Below are 17,714 nucleotides of genomic sequence, written 5' to 3' on the forward strand. Positions count from 1 at the left end.
TCACGATACATCGTGGTTGCACCAGGATGTATAGAATGCCTCGAACTATGAGCCTCTGCAAGGATAGTATGAATCAAATCATCAACATGGGGCACACATACCTGCCCCTTAATTCTCATGACGCCTTCCTCATCAATCACAACCTCTTTAGCATCTCATCGCAATACCATGTCTTGAATTTGGCTCAGCTTCTCATCATCGAACTGCTTTTCGTTAAGCTTGTCAAGAAAAGATCCTACGTCCACACAAGCCAAGAATCCTCCTTTCTCAATTACTTTCAGTCTCGTAGTCATTAGCAAGAGTTTAAACCTCTCTAGCCAATGGGCGTCTAGAAACTTGTAAGTGGGCTAAACTCCCATGCTCCCTTCTTTTCTACTTAGGGCATCATCCATAATATTAGCTTTTCCTGGGTGATATAAAATAGTAATGTCATATTCTTTCAGTAACTCCATCCACCTCTTTTGCCTTAAATTCAAGTCCTTCTGAGTGGACACATATTGTAAACTACTATGATCTGTATACACTTCACACTTGACCCCATGTAGATAATACCTCCACTGCTTCAATGCAAATACAACTGCAGCCAACTCCAAATCATGGGTTGGATAGTTACGTTCGTGCACTTTCAATTGCCTTGAAGCATAGGCAAATACATTACTTTCCTGCATTATCACTGCACCTAAACCAAAATAAGATGCATCACAATAAACAATGAAATTTTTACCTTCCACAGGCAAGGCAAGAATCTGTGCAGTAGTTAACAAGGTCTTAAGTTTCAGGAAGCTCTCTTCACACTCATCCGACCATACAAAGGGAACATTCTGCTTGGTCAGTTGGGAAGCAATGGAAGAAAATCCCTTAACGGACCAACGGTAGTAGTTAGCTAAACCAACAAAACTCCTTAACTCTGAAACATTAGTAGGCCTTACCCAACTCTTCACTGCTTCAATTTTAGTGGGATCCACCATCACTCCATTCTTAGAAACCACGTGCCCCAAGAAGGACACTGAATTGAGCCAAAGCTCACACTTGGAGAAATTGGTATAAAGCCTTTTCTCCTTTACCAACCCAAATACAATTCTCAAATGCTCTTCATGTTCTTTCCTGCTCTTGGAGTAGATCAGTATTATCATCAATAAATACAATAACGAAGAGATCCAAATATGGCTTAAAAATTCCATTCATCATACTTATGAAAGCAATAGGGGCATTCGTAAGCCCAAAAGATATTACTAAGAACTCATAATGTTCATACCTTGTTCGGAAAGCAGTCTTTGGCGCATCCATTGCTCGTATTTTTAGTTGATGATAACCGTACCTCAAATCAATTGTTCAGAACACACAATCACCCTGTAACTGATCAAACAAGTCATTAATGCGAGGAATGGGGTACTTGTTCTTAATAGTCACCTTATTCAACTGTCTGTAGTCTATGCATGTCCAAAAACTACCATCCTTCTTCACAAATAAAATTGGAGCACCCCAAGGAGAGGCACTCGGTCTAATAAAACCTTTACCTAACAACTCTTGAAGTTGGGCCTTGAATTCTCTCAACTCAGTTGGGGACATTTTATAAGGGGAATAGAAATGGGGCGAGTCCCCGGCTCCAAGACAATACAAAAATCAATATCCCTATCAATTGGCATACCAGACAGGTCTGTAGGAAAAACATCCACAAACTCACGAACTATCAAAACAGTTTCGATCGAAGGCACTTTGGAAGTATCACCCCTGAGATGTGCTAAGAAAGCTGGACAACCCTTACTCACCAACCTCTTAGCACGAATAAAAGAGACAATACGAACTAGGGCGGGAATATAGTCACCCTCCCATACCAACATATCTATCCCAGGCTTGGCCAAAGTCACAGTCTTAGCATTACAATCTAAGATAGTAAAATTTGGAGAAAGCCAAGTCATACCCAAAATTACATAAAAATCAACCATCTCAAAAATAATCAAATCTACATAAGTTTTGCTCCCCACAAAAGTCACAAGGCAAGACCTATACACCTTCTCAACTAACACAAACTCACCAACATGAGTAGAGACACGAATAGGCATGTCAAGCTAGTCACAATGCAAATCAAGTCCATTAGCTAATAAGGAAGATACATAAGAAAATGTGGATCCAGGATCAAACAATACAGAAGCCATGCGATCACAGACCAGACGAGTACATGTGATAACAACATTGGATGCCTCTGCCTCTGGCCTCTCGGGGAAAGCATAACAATGGGCTTTAGCACATGTCTATCCATTGCCTCTATCGGGCTGTGCTATAGTAGTTCCAACCTGTCCGCCACCCTGGCTGAACTGGTGACCTCTATTACCTTGGGCTACCACGTCCTCCTGAATAACGACCTCTATCATGACCACCCCTACCTCTAACTACTTGAGATTTGTAACTCTGATCATACCGAGCTTGACACTGCCTCAGACAGTATTTCCTAATATACCTAGCCTCACCACATCCATAGCAAGTCTTGGAGCCGAGAGTTTGTCTCTGTGAAGATGAAGAAGACTAAATATAACCCCCAAACTCAGAAAAGGGCTCGTTGGTCGGTGACGAGCCCTCAGGTGAAACCTGCAATGAAGACTAAAGAGGTTGGGGTGGATAACCCCTAGAACTCTACCCTCTGGAGTAAGAACCACTAACCTCACCTTCTTTACGAAACTTCTTAAATGTTGACACCTTGGTGAAGTCATCTGGCTTCACCCCTTTTACCTCTATCATAAAATCAACAACTTCTTGAAAAGATTTTGCAGAAGCAGCTACTTGTAATGCTGGAATCTGCAAATCTTACCTCAGTCCCTTCACAAAGCGGTGAATTTGCTCTTGCGGACTGAAGCAAAGTTGAGTGGCATATCTGGATAATGGACGAAATTTGGCCTCATAGGTTGCAACCGACATCTTTCTTGCTCTATGTTCAGGAACTTATCTCTCCTCCTGTCCCTCAAAGTCCGAGTATATACTTCTCCATGAAGAAGCTAGAAAATGTTGCCTAAATCATAGGTGGTGCCTTTGCTGGTCGACATTCAACATGAGACCTCCACTACATTTTGGCATCCCCCTGAAACTGGTAGATAACAAACTCAACACCGAATCGCTCCACTATATCCATCTTATGAAGCAGCTTGTGACAATCCACATGGAAATCATAAGCATCTTCAGATTCAGTACCCTTGAAGACGGGACGTTTCAACTTTAAGAACTTAATAAAGAGATTATGCTGGTCACTAGTCATTATAGGCCATGTAGTCAATCGAGGAAACATGCATGTTTCCAAGGACGCATCCATGTGGGGAGCCACAACAGCTGCATGTTGTACTCCTTGTACTTGAGTTGCTAGTGCAGAAAACGCTGGGGTGCCTGGCCCTGATCAGATAACCCGCTAAGATAAGTGAGAACCTGGTTGATCATCTCTGGAGTAGGCTGTGGTGGTGCTTCCTTCTCATGAATTTGCTCATCTTCCCTCTCATCACCCTCTCTCGCTACCTCGTCAGCCGATGGAGGGTCACTTCTCCATCTGTAGTTGGACCAGTTGCTTATCCTCTGCCTTTAGTGGGCCTTCTCCCGCGACCTCTCGCCATTGCTCCCCCTCGTGGTGCAGTCCCAATAGTTGGCTCAGGCGCACCCTGTCCTGCTGGTGTTGGTGTTGCCATAGTTATTGCTCACCAAACAAAACAGTCACTTTGTATGGTATGTTGGTTTCCATAAATGCTTCCAGGGCCACTACACATTAAGGTGGTTGTTCTGATTCCTCATATAATTTAATGTCTTGACTGAAAAGATCCCTATACTGTCTCTCAGCCACCGTAATCTATCTTGTTCTAGTGAGACTCCTTTTGAAGAAATTGAGAATGTTGAGGAATTCTATGAATCTATCTATATCCTAAGTAATCTAGAGGCCTTCTGTCACTGAGATCCCAGCCTTGGTTACTCCAAACTTCAGTGATTTTAGCCTTTTGTTGTTGATGTAGTATGAGAACATCTGGAAATAGAAACCTGAGGGCACCTCTAACCTTATACTCTATTTTACTCTCTAAATATAGAGTTCTCTATTTTGTTAGACATCCAACTCCAACCCAATTCTCTATTTACTCTCTAAAAAAGAATCTTCTCCTCTCTCCTCAGTATATTCTATTTTAATCTTATTTTCTTATTTCATAATATAAATCTTTTCTTTCTTTTTCCCAAATAATCACTTTATATAATTTTCATGTGATATAAAATTTTACTATTTCAAAATTTTTATATAATATAAATTTATATTTTATTCTACATTTCTAAATAACATAAATTGCAAGAAAATATTATATAATTTACTAATTAATGGACAAATTCAAATAAAAGTGAAATACAATCACATAAACACTCAACTTTCAAAATTATTACTTTACTCCCATAAATGCTCTACTAATGCATTACGAAGTTTAAAGTGCGCATTTTTGCCTTTAATTTTTTTTATGTCTAACTAAAAATTATTCCATCCGGAGATTTTCATTTACCACCATTTATGTAGTTGGAGCCTCTATGGCATCTTGAATTGGTCCATTAAGATCATGTTCATCCCAGTGTTATCAAAGGCGCGCTTAAGCCTTAAAGCGAGGCTCAAAATGTGTTGAGCCCTTTGCCTCACTTTATGTGTGCTTAAGTGTTGTCATCAAGGTTCTAAGGCAAACATTTCCTTGCCAATGAGCCTCTTATGAAGAAGTGACACTAAATAATTGATATTTCACTTTATCATAATATTTTCAATTTCTTTGGTCATATATTTGTCATTCATATTTATAATTATTAGTCTTGGACTAAATATATATACATACATATATATATATATATATTTGTTTTCTTTTCTCCCTTTGCGGCTTTTTTCATTAAAGCACACGCTTTGTTTGCACTTTACGCTTTAAGCCCCTACATACCTTAGTGTTTTTTGCGCTTTTCGCCTTTGATAACACTGTTCATCCTCGATTAACATGTTGTACAGTATAATACATGTAGTCATTATATCATGTAATACTTTCTTTCTCCAAAAATGTGACGGTCCCGCCATAATTTCAAAATGTGAATTTGGATAACTACTATTCAACTCTCTAAAAATGAAGAATAGAGTTTAAAATAAAGAGGGGTTGGAGTGCCCATTCTCTATTTTACTCTCCAAATATAGAGAATGCAGAGTAAAATAGAGGTGGGTTGGAGATGGTCTGAGTTAACCAGGTCCTAATCAGTTGTCTTCCCAAAAGGAAGTTTTTGTAGCCATTCCCAACTTTGAGGCTAGTATTGATACTGAAAATCTGGCATAGATTTCTAATAGCCTTCCATACACTGACCCCATATACAGTGCTGACTGCTTTGGTCTTCCATGCATCTTCTTCTCCAGACTTCTCTTTAATTACCTTCTTTCAGAGTGATTGTCCTTCATTTGTATATCTCCATAACCACCTCATTACAAACTTTGATTTTGTTTCCTTGCATTCTTTATATCAAGTCCAGAAACTGTATTTCAGCCCGTTTCCATTTTAGGCCTAATTAGGGACTTTTAAGTCATTAATATGTAATAATTAGACCTAGTATAAATACTTGGTTTCCTAGAATAACTAGGGTTAGCTTACCTGTGACGATTGATGTATTTTGTGGAGTTGGATGGTATCCAAACTTTGATTCAAGATTTTTAAGGGTGTTTTCAAGTGGATTGATTCTATTTAAGGATATCCTATAGTTTAGGAGAGCTGTTTAAGTGCACTAAGTAGGGTTGTTGATATCTGTCAATTGCTCTTGTTGGTACTTTTAAGTTGTATCTTTTCTAAATCCCTTTCAATTGCTTTCTTAAGTTCTTATTAATCCTAGCTTACATCATGACATTTTAGGCAAGCGCCAAAATTGTAGGACATCATGAATGAGGATTAATCAGAAAACTCAGATCAGAAAAGCTAGTTGCTTCTTGTATGAGTCTACGACATCATCCTAATGAGAATATTTCAGTTGTAATGTCTCAGTCTAAGCTGTTAGTGATATTTCAGTTTACTGGGAATACTTCGTTTAATGTAGCAATCAGTTCAGGGTGCGTTTTGTTGGTAAACTTCTCTCTCAAAGCTGGAGTAATTGTTTCATCTGATATTTCAGGTTGCAGCATCCAGAGTAAGCAAAGATCCTCCTGTCGCTTTTGCACTAATTCGACCTCCTGGTCACCATGCTGTTCCAAAGGGGGCCATGGGATTTTGTGTGTTTGGAAATATTGCTATTGCTGCTCGTTATGCTCAAAGAATGCATGGATTGAAACGTGTTTTTATCATAGACTTTGATGTTCATCATGGAAATGGAACCAATGATGCCTTCTACGAGGACCCAGATATATTTTTCCTTTCAACTCACCAAGTAAGCTACACATTACATTGAACAAATTGTTTGGGAAATCTTGACGTTTTTACTTCTGAATCAACTGCTATTATAAAATGTAGTTTGAATGAACGAAAGAACATTCGGTTTTATCTAATAATTGAGCCAGATCTAGTGATCCACAAAAATGATTATTCTTGACACTATGTTCAGTTCAAGGGTGCTTGGGACTTGGTGATTACTCCTCAGACGCTTTCCTTCATTTTATTTGTTACAAATGAACAGAAATAAAACACATCAATTATGATTGTTGTCACGTCCCAAAATACTTCCTAGATGCAACTGAGATCTTCCAAGTGTTCAAAAAGTTCTGAAACTCAACCAAGCTCCTTGAGTACAAACTAAAACCATTCCAACAAGTCTCAAAATTCATTTTCAACTTATTTGAAGTCTCAAAACACATAATGAGATACATATACTAAAATGAAGGTGTTTGGTAGTTACAATTATCTTGTCCAACATCAGCAAGGTTAATTTTTGGTTTGGTGGATTTGTATGGCTCTCCACTTCTTTCGGTGGAAGTGAAGATCAATGCACAAGTCATAGAAAACAAAAAAATCTCAAGTATCTTGGGTCCATAATCAAAGGAGATGGGGAGATTGATGAGGATGTCGTGCATCGTATAGGAACAGGGTGGGTGAAATGAAGGCTCATATCCAGGGTACTGGGTGATAATATTGTGTCACCAAGGCTTAAAGGTAAATTCTACAGTGTGTTGGTTAGACTGATATTTTTGTATGAGGCTGAGTGTTGGTTAGTCAAGAACGCGAACATTTAAATAATAAATGTAACGGAGATGAAGATGCTCAGATGAATGTATGGGCTTATTACAAGAGATATAATTAGAAACACGGCGTTATACAGGGTAAGGTGGCAGTAGCGACTGTGGCAGACAAGATAGGGATACGAGGTTGAGATGGTTTGAGCATGTGAGGAGGAGGGGTGTATTGGCATGATGGGCAGATCATAGAGTATCTTGTAGGATCTACATTAAATATTCTCAATATGGAATATGTAAGATTTATTCTTGATCTGTTGTTACTTTTGATTTTATTGGAAGCTTTTGTATTCTTAGTTATTCGCCAACAGTTAGTCCTAAGTATGTAGAGACTAAATACTTAGGGTTCTTGGTCTTGGTTATTTTAGCTTTTTTTTTTTTCTTATCATTGTGTTTTTTATTTTCGCTATTCAAAAACATGACTTCACATCGGTATAGTGTTATCAAAAGCAAAGAGCGCAAAATAACTCTAAGGTTCGTGGGGATTTAAGCGCAAAGTGCAAATAAAACGTGGGCTCTAATGAAAAAAGGCGCAAAGGGAGAAAAAAATACAAATTATATGTTTAGTCCAAGACAAATAATTTATAAGTAAGAATGAAAAATGTAAGAACTAAGAAATTTGAAAAATAATTACGATAAAGTGAAATATCAATGACTTAGTATTATCTCTTGAGAAGAGGTTCATTGGAAAGGAAAAGTATGTTTTAGAACCTTGATGATGACACTGAAACAAACATTAAGTGAGGCAAAACGTTCAACATGTTTTGAGCCTTGCTATAGGGCTTGAGTGCACTTTCAATAACACTGCATCAGTTTGAGTCCTTCAATGTTCGTTCCACTAGAAAAATGTGGAACAAATTATTCTGCGTGGAAATTTTTGTTTCAACTACTTGTCACTGGAAAAAGAATTATGGGGCCATATAGATGGAAGTGATCCGAATTCTACAAAGTTAGGTCAGTGGAAAGTCAAAGATGCTCAAGTGATGACATGGAATTTAGGGTCAATTCACCCTCTTATAGTCCTTAATCTCAGGATATATAAGACTGCAAAGGCCATATAAGATTATTTATATAAGGTTTACAACCATGACAATAGCATAAGACACTTTCAGTTAAAGCATGAAATTGCTAATTACTCTTAACAAAGTCTTTCTATTTAGGATTTTTTTTTTTGGAGCTCAAAACTTAGGGCTAAATTTACTAATATTGTTTATGTTGAAATACGTGTTGAATCTCTTTCTATAATACAAGCAAAGTAAGTGAGACCAACTTTTTTTTGATGAAATTACGATTTGATTTTGAGTGTTTGCTCTAACTTGATAAATCGTGATCTGTCTGCCTCCTTGGATATCTATTTTAGGGAATTACTTCGTGTAGAGCAACGTCTTCTCACACAAAACGTTTCAAGCAAGAAAATGTTCAAATTGTTGCATTTGCTGCTCAAGGAAGAAGATATGGTAGGGATATGAGCGTATTCAATGCTATAGTTGCAAGCAATATGTGCTAGTAAGAAAATGTGAGAGGTTGACTATAACAAGAGTTGGGAAAAATAGAGGTATAGGCAGAAGAAGAACTAGGGAGAGGTGATTGGATAGGACATGTGGCAACTTCAGCTTACTGAGGACATGACGCTAGATAAGAAGATGTTGAGAGAGAGGATCAGACTAGAAGGTTAGTAGGTAGTTGAGTGTTGTCAAATTGTGTGGGAGAGGCATGGAGCTAGCCCTTCTCCGCTTCTCCATATTATAGTATTATTTAGTAATCATGTAGTTTCTTATCTTCATTTGCCTTGTATCTTGTTATTAGATAGGGGGAGATGATTAGACATGCCCTAGATAAGAAAATGTGGAGGGTGAGGATTAGCTAGAAGGTTGGTATGGTAGGTAGCCGAGTGTTGTCATACTTTGTGTTGGAGAGGCATGGGGCTAACCTCCTCTCCACTTCTCCTTATTAGTAGCATTATTTAATAATCGCACTGTTTCTTTTCTTCAATGTGTAGTACTATCTGTTACTTTATTTGCCTTGTATCTTGTTATTTTGCTATCATATTTTTGTGCTACCATGCAATCAGATTATTCTCTTTTCTTTCAAGCCGAGGGTTTATCGGAAACAACCTCTCTACCCCACAAAAGGTATGGGTGAGGTCTGCCTATACCCTACCTTATCCCGACCCCACTTGTGGAATCACATTGGGTATGATATTGTTATCTTCTTTTACCTACTACATTACAAGGAAACAACCTTCACCCCTGCTGATGCGCTCCTCGTTTCACCTCATTCAAACGTTGTGTTTGGAGGAAAACAGGATTTCTGTCATTATATGCCAGCTATGCACCTCGATGTGTAGAATTAATACAGTCTGGAACTTAACAATTGCATGGATTTTATCAGTCATGCTCACTTATCCTTGGATCGATGTAGGCTGGAAGTTATCCAGGGACTGGTAAGATAGATCAAATTGGTAGTGGAAATGGTGAAGATCAACACTAAATCTCCCTTTACCTGGAGGATCAGGTGATACAGCAATGTGAACAGTTTTTGATGAAGTTATTGTACCATGTGCTCAAAGGTTAAAGCCAGATATAATCCTTGTTTCAGCTGGGTAATTTTCTTGTCTGTCAAGATAGTCTCAACATTCGGAATATAAAACGAAACATATGACTTAAACACAGTTCCTTTTACTTTTCTTACTGTTCTGCTACTCTGTGGTTCCTTTTTCTTTTGACGTGAATAATGGATCATGTATTATGCTTGTATTTTCTGCTAAACTAGCAATGTAATGAGGGCGGAATATTATTCACTACTCTCATGCCTCTGTTTCTGGTCTTGAAATGTTGTTAGCAGAAAAGGATGTTAAAACATAAAGATAGGACTTTCTGATTTCTTATCTAACGTAATTGAACTAACGTGTCGTCTAAAATTTTCAGGTATGATGCCCATCTGTTGGATCCACTTGCCAGCTTACAGATCACAACAGGAACATATTACATGCTAGCCTCCAGCATTAAGCAACTTGCAAGAGATTTGTGTGGGGGACATTGCGTGTTTTTCTTAGAAGGGGGATATAATCTCAGTTCTCTGTCAAATTCAGTTGCAGAATCATTTCGTGCTTTTCTTGGGGATCGGAGCTTGGCTTCAGAGCTAGACGATCCATCCTATTTGCACGAAGAACCATTGAAGAAGGTGAAGCAGATTATTGAAAAAGTAAAGCACATACATTCCTTTTGAAAGCTTATATTGACAGTGGTCTAGAATTATTATACAACTTTGTATAGGACACCATGACTTTTCTATAATTTGTATACAGCTTTGTTTAGTATATACGATATAAATTATATTAATGTTGTAAATTCGTAACAAAGTTTTTTAAAAGTACAAGCTAAAATTGATGAACGCCCATTCTATTTAATTATTTCTTTCTAGGATAACAAATGCTTATATATTGTATGATCCTGCAGAAGAATTGATGTGTATATATATATATATGAAGGAAAAATGCAACTTTTGGTATTTCCTCTTCGTTGTAACTGTTCTTTTTCTTTTTTCATTTTTTTTTAATTTCCTCTTAATTTGGTTTATGAAAATAAAAAAGAAATCCATCAAAGGTATTTTAGTAACTCAACTTTTGATTTTTGTTCCCACTTTTAGTATTGTGTTATATTATGTTATGATATGATGATTCTGTTCTAGCAGAGTATATCCCGTTCTCAATTTGAGAATAATATGAAATCGAATTTGATGATTCTATCAATGAACTCTCATACACAATGATTAACGATGATTTACTCTTTAGATATCAAACTCTCATACACAGTAATCAAGAAAATCTAAAGAGTTGACATCCCCTAACCATTAGACTTCTATAGTAGAGAAATCTAGTAAACATTGAAACCTGTAACATCCGACAATTTAAAATGAATATGAAGAAGCTTGAAATTGGAAGTAGTCATTTTTTTGGAAAAATTCAGAATCTGGAAAATTTGGCTAAGTGTGGAAATCAGTGAGTTTTTGGCCAACTTTGAGTAGTCGTAGCTCCTAACTCAGGATGAGTTAGGAGTAGTTCCAGTTATGGTTGTAAAGCTTGTGGAACGATCTTTCCAACGCCACCGAATTTACTCGATTCCGAGTTCGTATGAGCGAGTTATACCCTTTGAAAGTTGGGCAGTTGGCAGGGAGTCCGTCCGGAAATTTAAGGGCATTTTGGTCTTTTCACAAATCATTTCTTTTGAGGTTATATTGTTGTGTTAGGCTGTTTGTGGATCATTTTTGTTCCATTTTAAAAGAGAGAAAGTTAGGGTTCTTGAGAGTGAAGAAGAGAAGAAGAAGAGAAGAAGAGGAGAAAGAGGAGATCAACAAGTTTCCGTCGTGAAATTTCGTCGGGGGTGATCCCTATCAAAGTATGTGAGTTCTTTAGTGTGGGTTGATCCTTTCTCCCACACACCAAGCTTATTTTATGATTTGAGAAAATATTGGATTTGTTGTTGAAGTTGTTGAAGTTGTTAGTTGTTGTTGATGTTGTGGAAGTTATTGTTGGTTGTGAGACATGATTTGGTTGTGTTCTTGAGTTGAATCTCTTGTATGTTGAGGGATTTTATGATCCTTAGTGTTGGTTGGTTCATACCCCCACACACCAACTCGTTTTTAATTCCAAGAAAAGATTTATTTTGGTTGTTGAAGTTGTTGGTTGTGTTGTTGCAGTTCTTGCTGATTTGGGACAGGATTTGGTTGTGATTTTGCTGCTGGAACCTTTGAGGTTGAGAGGGTTTAGAGTTGGATAGAAACAAGGGGAAAAAGTCAGATTTTTGGGGGAAAAGGGCTGGGCTGTTGCGCCAGCCAGCGCACCCAAAAAAGGGATGCTGAACTTTCCCCTTGGGGCAGAACACCTGGCAGAACGCCCAGCAGTCCCTCTGAAGTTTGAGGGCTGGCGCCCCGCGCCTCTTAGAGCGCCAAGGACGCCAATCCTTCCCGTTACCTTCATTCCCCACTTTTTCATACATGTTCCTAGGTATTATACCTATGTTTCCTAGTTGTTTCCAACACTCCAAGGTACTTCTAAAAGTCAAGAACTCATCCGTAACATGTGATCGAACACCTTGAATCCAAAATTCCAATTTAAGGAGAGTTAGTTAGAAGTCAAGTAAAGTTAGAAGTCAAGTGAAGTTAGTTTCCAAGTCAAGTGAAGTTAGTTTCCAAGTCAAGTCGAGTTAGAAGTCAAGTGAAATTAGAAGTCAAGCTTAGAAGTTAAGAAGTTAGTTCAAGCAAGTCCTCCAAGCTTTTCAAGAGTCTTTATTGAACGTTTTAACTTCATTCTAAGGCTCAAGTTGCAAGTCAAGTAAAGAGTAAAGAGTCAAAAGTTTAAAGTTGAGTTCATTTCTCATTAGGGAACTATGTATTCCCAAAGAAGTTTTAAATAAATGTCTTTACATTTAAATAAGGTTGGAAACTGAGATTTCCAAAGAGTCTTCGGGAGGGTTTTTTTTTGAGTAATTATCTCAATCAGCAGGAAGACATATGTTTTAAAAACATAAGAGCCAGTACATTTTTGGGAGTAGTATCGAGCACTGAATTGGGGGAGCGTTCAAAGAACCCACAGCCCCCATAGAACCATGTTAGCCACCATGGGTAAAAAAGAGGATCATACTTTTCAGATGAATCCTTTTCATATTAGACTAGTGGATCCATTAGGCAGTTCATGTCTTATACCTTTGGCCGGGTATAAGATGCTCTGGCAGCGTGAGGTCGATCGTTGTATCATCACTAGAGCTTTTATGTGATGGTTGTCGGTTAGAGAAACTCCCACAGTAGTTATTGTATTTTTATACACAGATTATTGTATTTTTATATACATCAGTTCATTGTATTTCTATATACATTACAGGCTTATTGTATCTTTGTATACACAAAGAGTTTATAGCATGTTTTAAACAGTCTTTCTTTATATCGCACTTGTTTTAAATTGCCTTATATTGAAAAAAGTCAGTCAGGTTGAGTTGAGTTGAGCAAGGTAAACTTTTCAGTTTCTTCCAAATTTCCTTCTAGCCTATGTTGCTTAGTTTTCCAGCTCGCATACTCGTACATTCCATGTACTGATGCCAGTTGGCCTGCATCGCTTATGATGCAGATACAGGTACCCCGGATCAGCATCCTGCACGTTGTTGATCCAGCTGAGCACTCCAGAGTCAGTGGTGAGCCTCCTTGCATTCCGGAGGACTCAATTATTTTGTGTTCTTAGTTTTTGTTTTATTAGGATGTTGCGGGGTTTGTCCCAACATCCATTTCAGTATTTTAGAGGCTTCATAGACAGACAATCAGTCAGTTATTTTTGAGTCTCTCATCTATATATATATGTAAATATTCTATTTTGAGATTCGAGTTGCCTTTATGGCCATATTTTATAAGTTAAGTTGTTTTGTAATATTGCATTGCATTGAGTTATTCTGTTGGGTTAGGTTTCCACTGAGTTAAGAAAGTCAGGCCAAGAGTTCGCTTGGGGCCAGAAATGGTCTCCGGGTGCCGGTCCCGCCCAGGGTGTAGGCTCACTGCGTGACAAAACCCTTCTCATGTTCAAGTACTTATGTCACAAACTTAAAAGTAGAAAATCCTCCCTTTAGTTTGAATTGCTTGCATGAAGAATGAGCGAACAAGTAAAAGTACATGAAGATGATAGATCGATGTGAGGTCTCCTACTTATTGATTATTACTTTGACCTTTTTTTTAGTTACAGCTACGAAAAGGAATTATGTATATCAAATCAGGAGAGCACAGTATTATCATCTCCAGAAAAATGGTCCACATTCTCTTTCATGATTAGCCAAAGGGAATATGGAGAACTCTTACCTTAACTACACTTCCATCTTCAACATTGGTGTATCTTACTTCTATAGGCAAAGACTATTTAAGTAAGAAAATTGTAATGCAAGTGAAGAGTGAGTCTTTAATGGAGATAAAGTAAATTTGGAAGATTTTCTTAATTTGTATGGTCAAAGTGATTTCACAATATCGTTTTAACAACAAGATATTGAAAAGTGCAAGGAAATATAGGTGGGATGCTTCACATACAGACAACATATCGGGATAACTCGAGAAATAAAAACTTTCAATTAATTGAGGACAAAGAATGGGAGCAAAAAGGAAGAATTCCTAGATTAGAACAATGGAATATTTATAGGAATTGTAGTTAAGAGTTCTTTAAGTTACAATCTTACTAAAAAGGTCAAGAAAGAAAAATATTACCTAACCTTAAAAATAATTAATGGATAAAATAGCATTCCAAATTGCTATTATAACGTGCTTCACAACTCTTCTTTTCCATAGTTACCACTTCTACGGGTTCATCATTCGTTAGACCATAATCGGTTAATTCATCACAAAGTTGCTTAGGTAAAATGTCAAACTTCACCATTTTCAACTCTTTCGAGAAGAGATTTAAACCCGTTGAACCAAGTTGTTCACGATTAGTAAAGAAAAAAACATTTCATTGAAACGGGATGGGAAAGTTCTACACACACATTAATCATTGAGTCATCAAGAGCATAGTTTTAGTATAATAGCAAGAAAATAATTTGATTTTCCTGAAACTACAAAGTTTAAATGGAAAGAGCTAAAAAATACTAGTAGGGACTAGGGAGTGTATCAGTTCCACTTCCTTTAGAACTATCCCAAAGATATCAAGAGATAAATCAATCAATATGATATTGTCGTTAATGCTGAAATGATTATGGTGATTCATCCAGGTTTGTGGCCAAACTTCTGAAGATCACCATAACTTTTTGTAAGGCAATTAGTCACAATTTATGACCAATTTTTATAAACATCACCATAACTTGGTGCTGGTGAAGTCTTGGCCAATTACAAATTAAAAGTCTTGGCACCCCACAAGAATTTTTCTCCTGTTTATGACAAAACAATTATTTTTGCACTATTTTTTCTAACTAGATCTAAATTGAAATAACAACATTCAAAGATTTTATTTGTTCAAATCCGTCAAAAGAGTCAATATGATAACACACTTGAAAACCATTCATTGTGACAAAATACAATTTAGTTAACTTCGGTAGCTCACTCATCTAAATCGACCACAGTTTCAAAGCTTCATTCAAAGTCTACGGGTGTCAAATGAGTGGGTTGAGCTTAATCTGGATGGGTCAAGATGCTTGAGTTAATAAATGGTTGAATCGTTAACTCACCCAACAGTTACTTCTTTTAAGATGGATTGAGTCAAGACGAGCTAATCAATGGGTATCAAATAAGTGTGTTGGGAGAATTTAGGTACGTCAACATGGATAAGTCAATAAATAAATGACTCTCAACCCAATGGATAGTTCAATGTGCTCATCGGCGTCTGTGGATCATCCAAGACACATTAGCATGAAGCACTCCTCATGTTTCTACCGAAGTTTGACACCAATATCCTTCTCAGAAGAATAGATGGGGCAATTCGGGTGGTCATTAGCCCACCCAAAGGTTATTTTTGTTGAGATGGATTGGGTCAAGATAGACTAAAAATGGGTACCCAAATTTGAAGTTTCACCATAACAATATAGTTCTTTCTCTTTATGAAAATTTGCTATACAAGATTTTGGCAACAAATCCATCAAAATTAAAACATGAAACAATGATCGCCTAAAAATCTTTGTTTTGTTACTATCAAAATTTTGAAACAACAAAGAATCAAAATAAAATGGAAGTCTTGACACTGTAACAAACTAAGAAATTACCTCTTTTTGAAGCATGTAACCCCATTATTCTTGAAGTTCCAGCCAGAGGAAGAGGGAACTCAACCCCCCCCCCCCACCCCTCCCTCACCCCCTTCCTCATTGGAAGTTCTTCTTTTCACTTTAAAATGAAAACAATGTTTTGGTGGGTGTAACAATTTTAGTTGTGCCAAGTTAATGTTTGTTTTATGAAATTTGTCTTCAATTAGGTGCAAAGTTTGAATTGAAGTTAAGGGGAGGGGAGGGAAATAACACTATGGTTTATGCGTGAAAAGTGGACATGGAATTTTCTCTCTTTTTGTTGCGTTTTGATTTTGATTTTTTAAAGAATCAATTTCGCGAGGTGAGTTTATTCCGACCTTTTGTGAAGTCAGTTTGTTTAGATCGGTTTGAGGCCTTTTTTTAGTAGTGAACAACATATTCAAAATAATCTTACAGTTCAATCTAGGAAGTAGGATGTACAAAGATCTTACCCCCTACCTTTGCGGGATAAAGATGTTGTTTCTAATTGATCCACAATTCAAATATGGGTTTATCCGGACTTCTTTTGAAGTCGGTTTTCTTAGTAGTGAACAACATATTCACTATAATCTCACAAGTGAGTTTGAGGAGGATAAGATGTACACATATTTTACCCCCATCATTGTGTGATAAAAATGTTGTTTCTAATATAGACCCACGATTCGAAAGAAAAAGTTTATGGAACATGGTTGTAAAGAAAAAATATGACAACAAAATAGCAATAGAGAAAACAAATTTAAATTTACTCGTAGATATTCCTTGAGTGACTAGATAGTATAGTTTTTGTCAATAAAATATTTCAGGATGATATATATTTATATGTGAAAATCAAGTAGTTTTTGTTGGTGAAATTACAAAATTACAATTGAAAATAAAATGAAGAAAATAAATTATCTTTAGGATGAGGTGTGGATATCTCGCTCTCTACAAGGAGATTCAAGCCTGCGACAACAAATCTTTTCACCAGTCTAGCAGTAATATTCCTTTTGATTTGACCCCTCTAGGATACAACACATCCCAACCACAAAGTCCAACTTAGCAAACTCTGGACAAGAGTTGAGTCTAAAGCTCCATAAAAAGAATTCCCCCCTTCAACTAATACGGACATTCCTTTTTCACTCACTTTAGTGAACTCTATATTTTCTTATATACCAAAACAAAGTAAGACTATCACTATTTATAGGGAGGAAATTCTTCCTTGCAATGAATAGGAAGATTATGGGGTAGTGAATTGGGTAGATAAATGGCCTTGTGCGAGGTTGCATGAGTTACAAGGCATAAAATGGAAGAATAATGAGTGAAATAATAGAGTTTCAAGGAGAAGTTATAGCCATGGCTGACCACATTCAGTCACTAAACAAAAGACATTTACTCCACCCGTTCTGCTAACACAAGAGGTTGATGCAAATCACATACCAAACAATTGTTCACAACATCAACTGAATTGTGTTAATACAATTATGTGACTTTTTTTCATTCAAACCACAAAACTGTGAAATATTACCAGAACAACAAAACAAAAGAAATTTAATTCACCTAAAACTCACCTAGAAACTCGACCACCTTCTAGTAAGCTTCACTCATTTTTTCTTTGTCGTTCTTCTTTGTTGCCCTTTGCAATCATAATCCGGATCATTCTTGAATTCGCAAGCCAACTTATTTCTCACTCTTGCACTCCTTCTGACCGATGACTCACCTTCTTGAGCTTTGTTACGTGCATTATATGCTCTTTTCTCCATTTTTTGTTTGGCCAACATTGGGTTACTTGCTGCAGCTAAGCCACACACAATTTCACGACA

General features: G+C 37.1%; 1 pseudogene; it reads left to right on the plus strand.

Moving 5' to 3' along the window:
• Positions 1-5,993: 5,993 nt before the first annotated feature.
• Positions 5,994-10,595, plus strand: LOC125859475 (histone deacetylase 14, chloroplastic-like; annotated as a pseudogene).
• The last annotated feature ends 7,119 nt before the right edge of the window (positions 10,596-17,714 follow it).

The sequence above is a fragment of the Solanum stenotomum genome, chromosome 1, assembly GCF_019186545.1.
Source record: "Solanum stenotomum isolate F172 chromosome 1, ASM1918654v1, whole genome shotgun sequence".
Classification (NCBI taxonomy): Eukaryota; Viridiplantae; Streptophyta; class Magnoliopsida; order Solanales; family Solanaceae; genus Solanum; species Solanum stenotomum.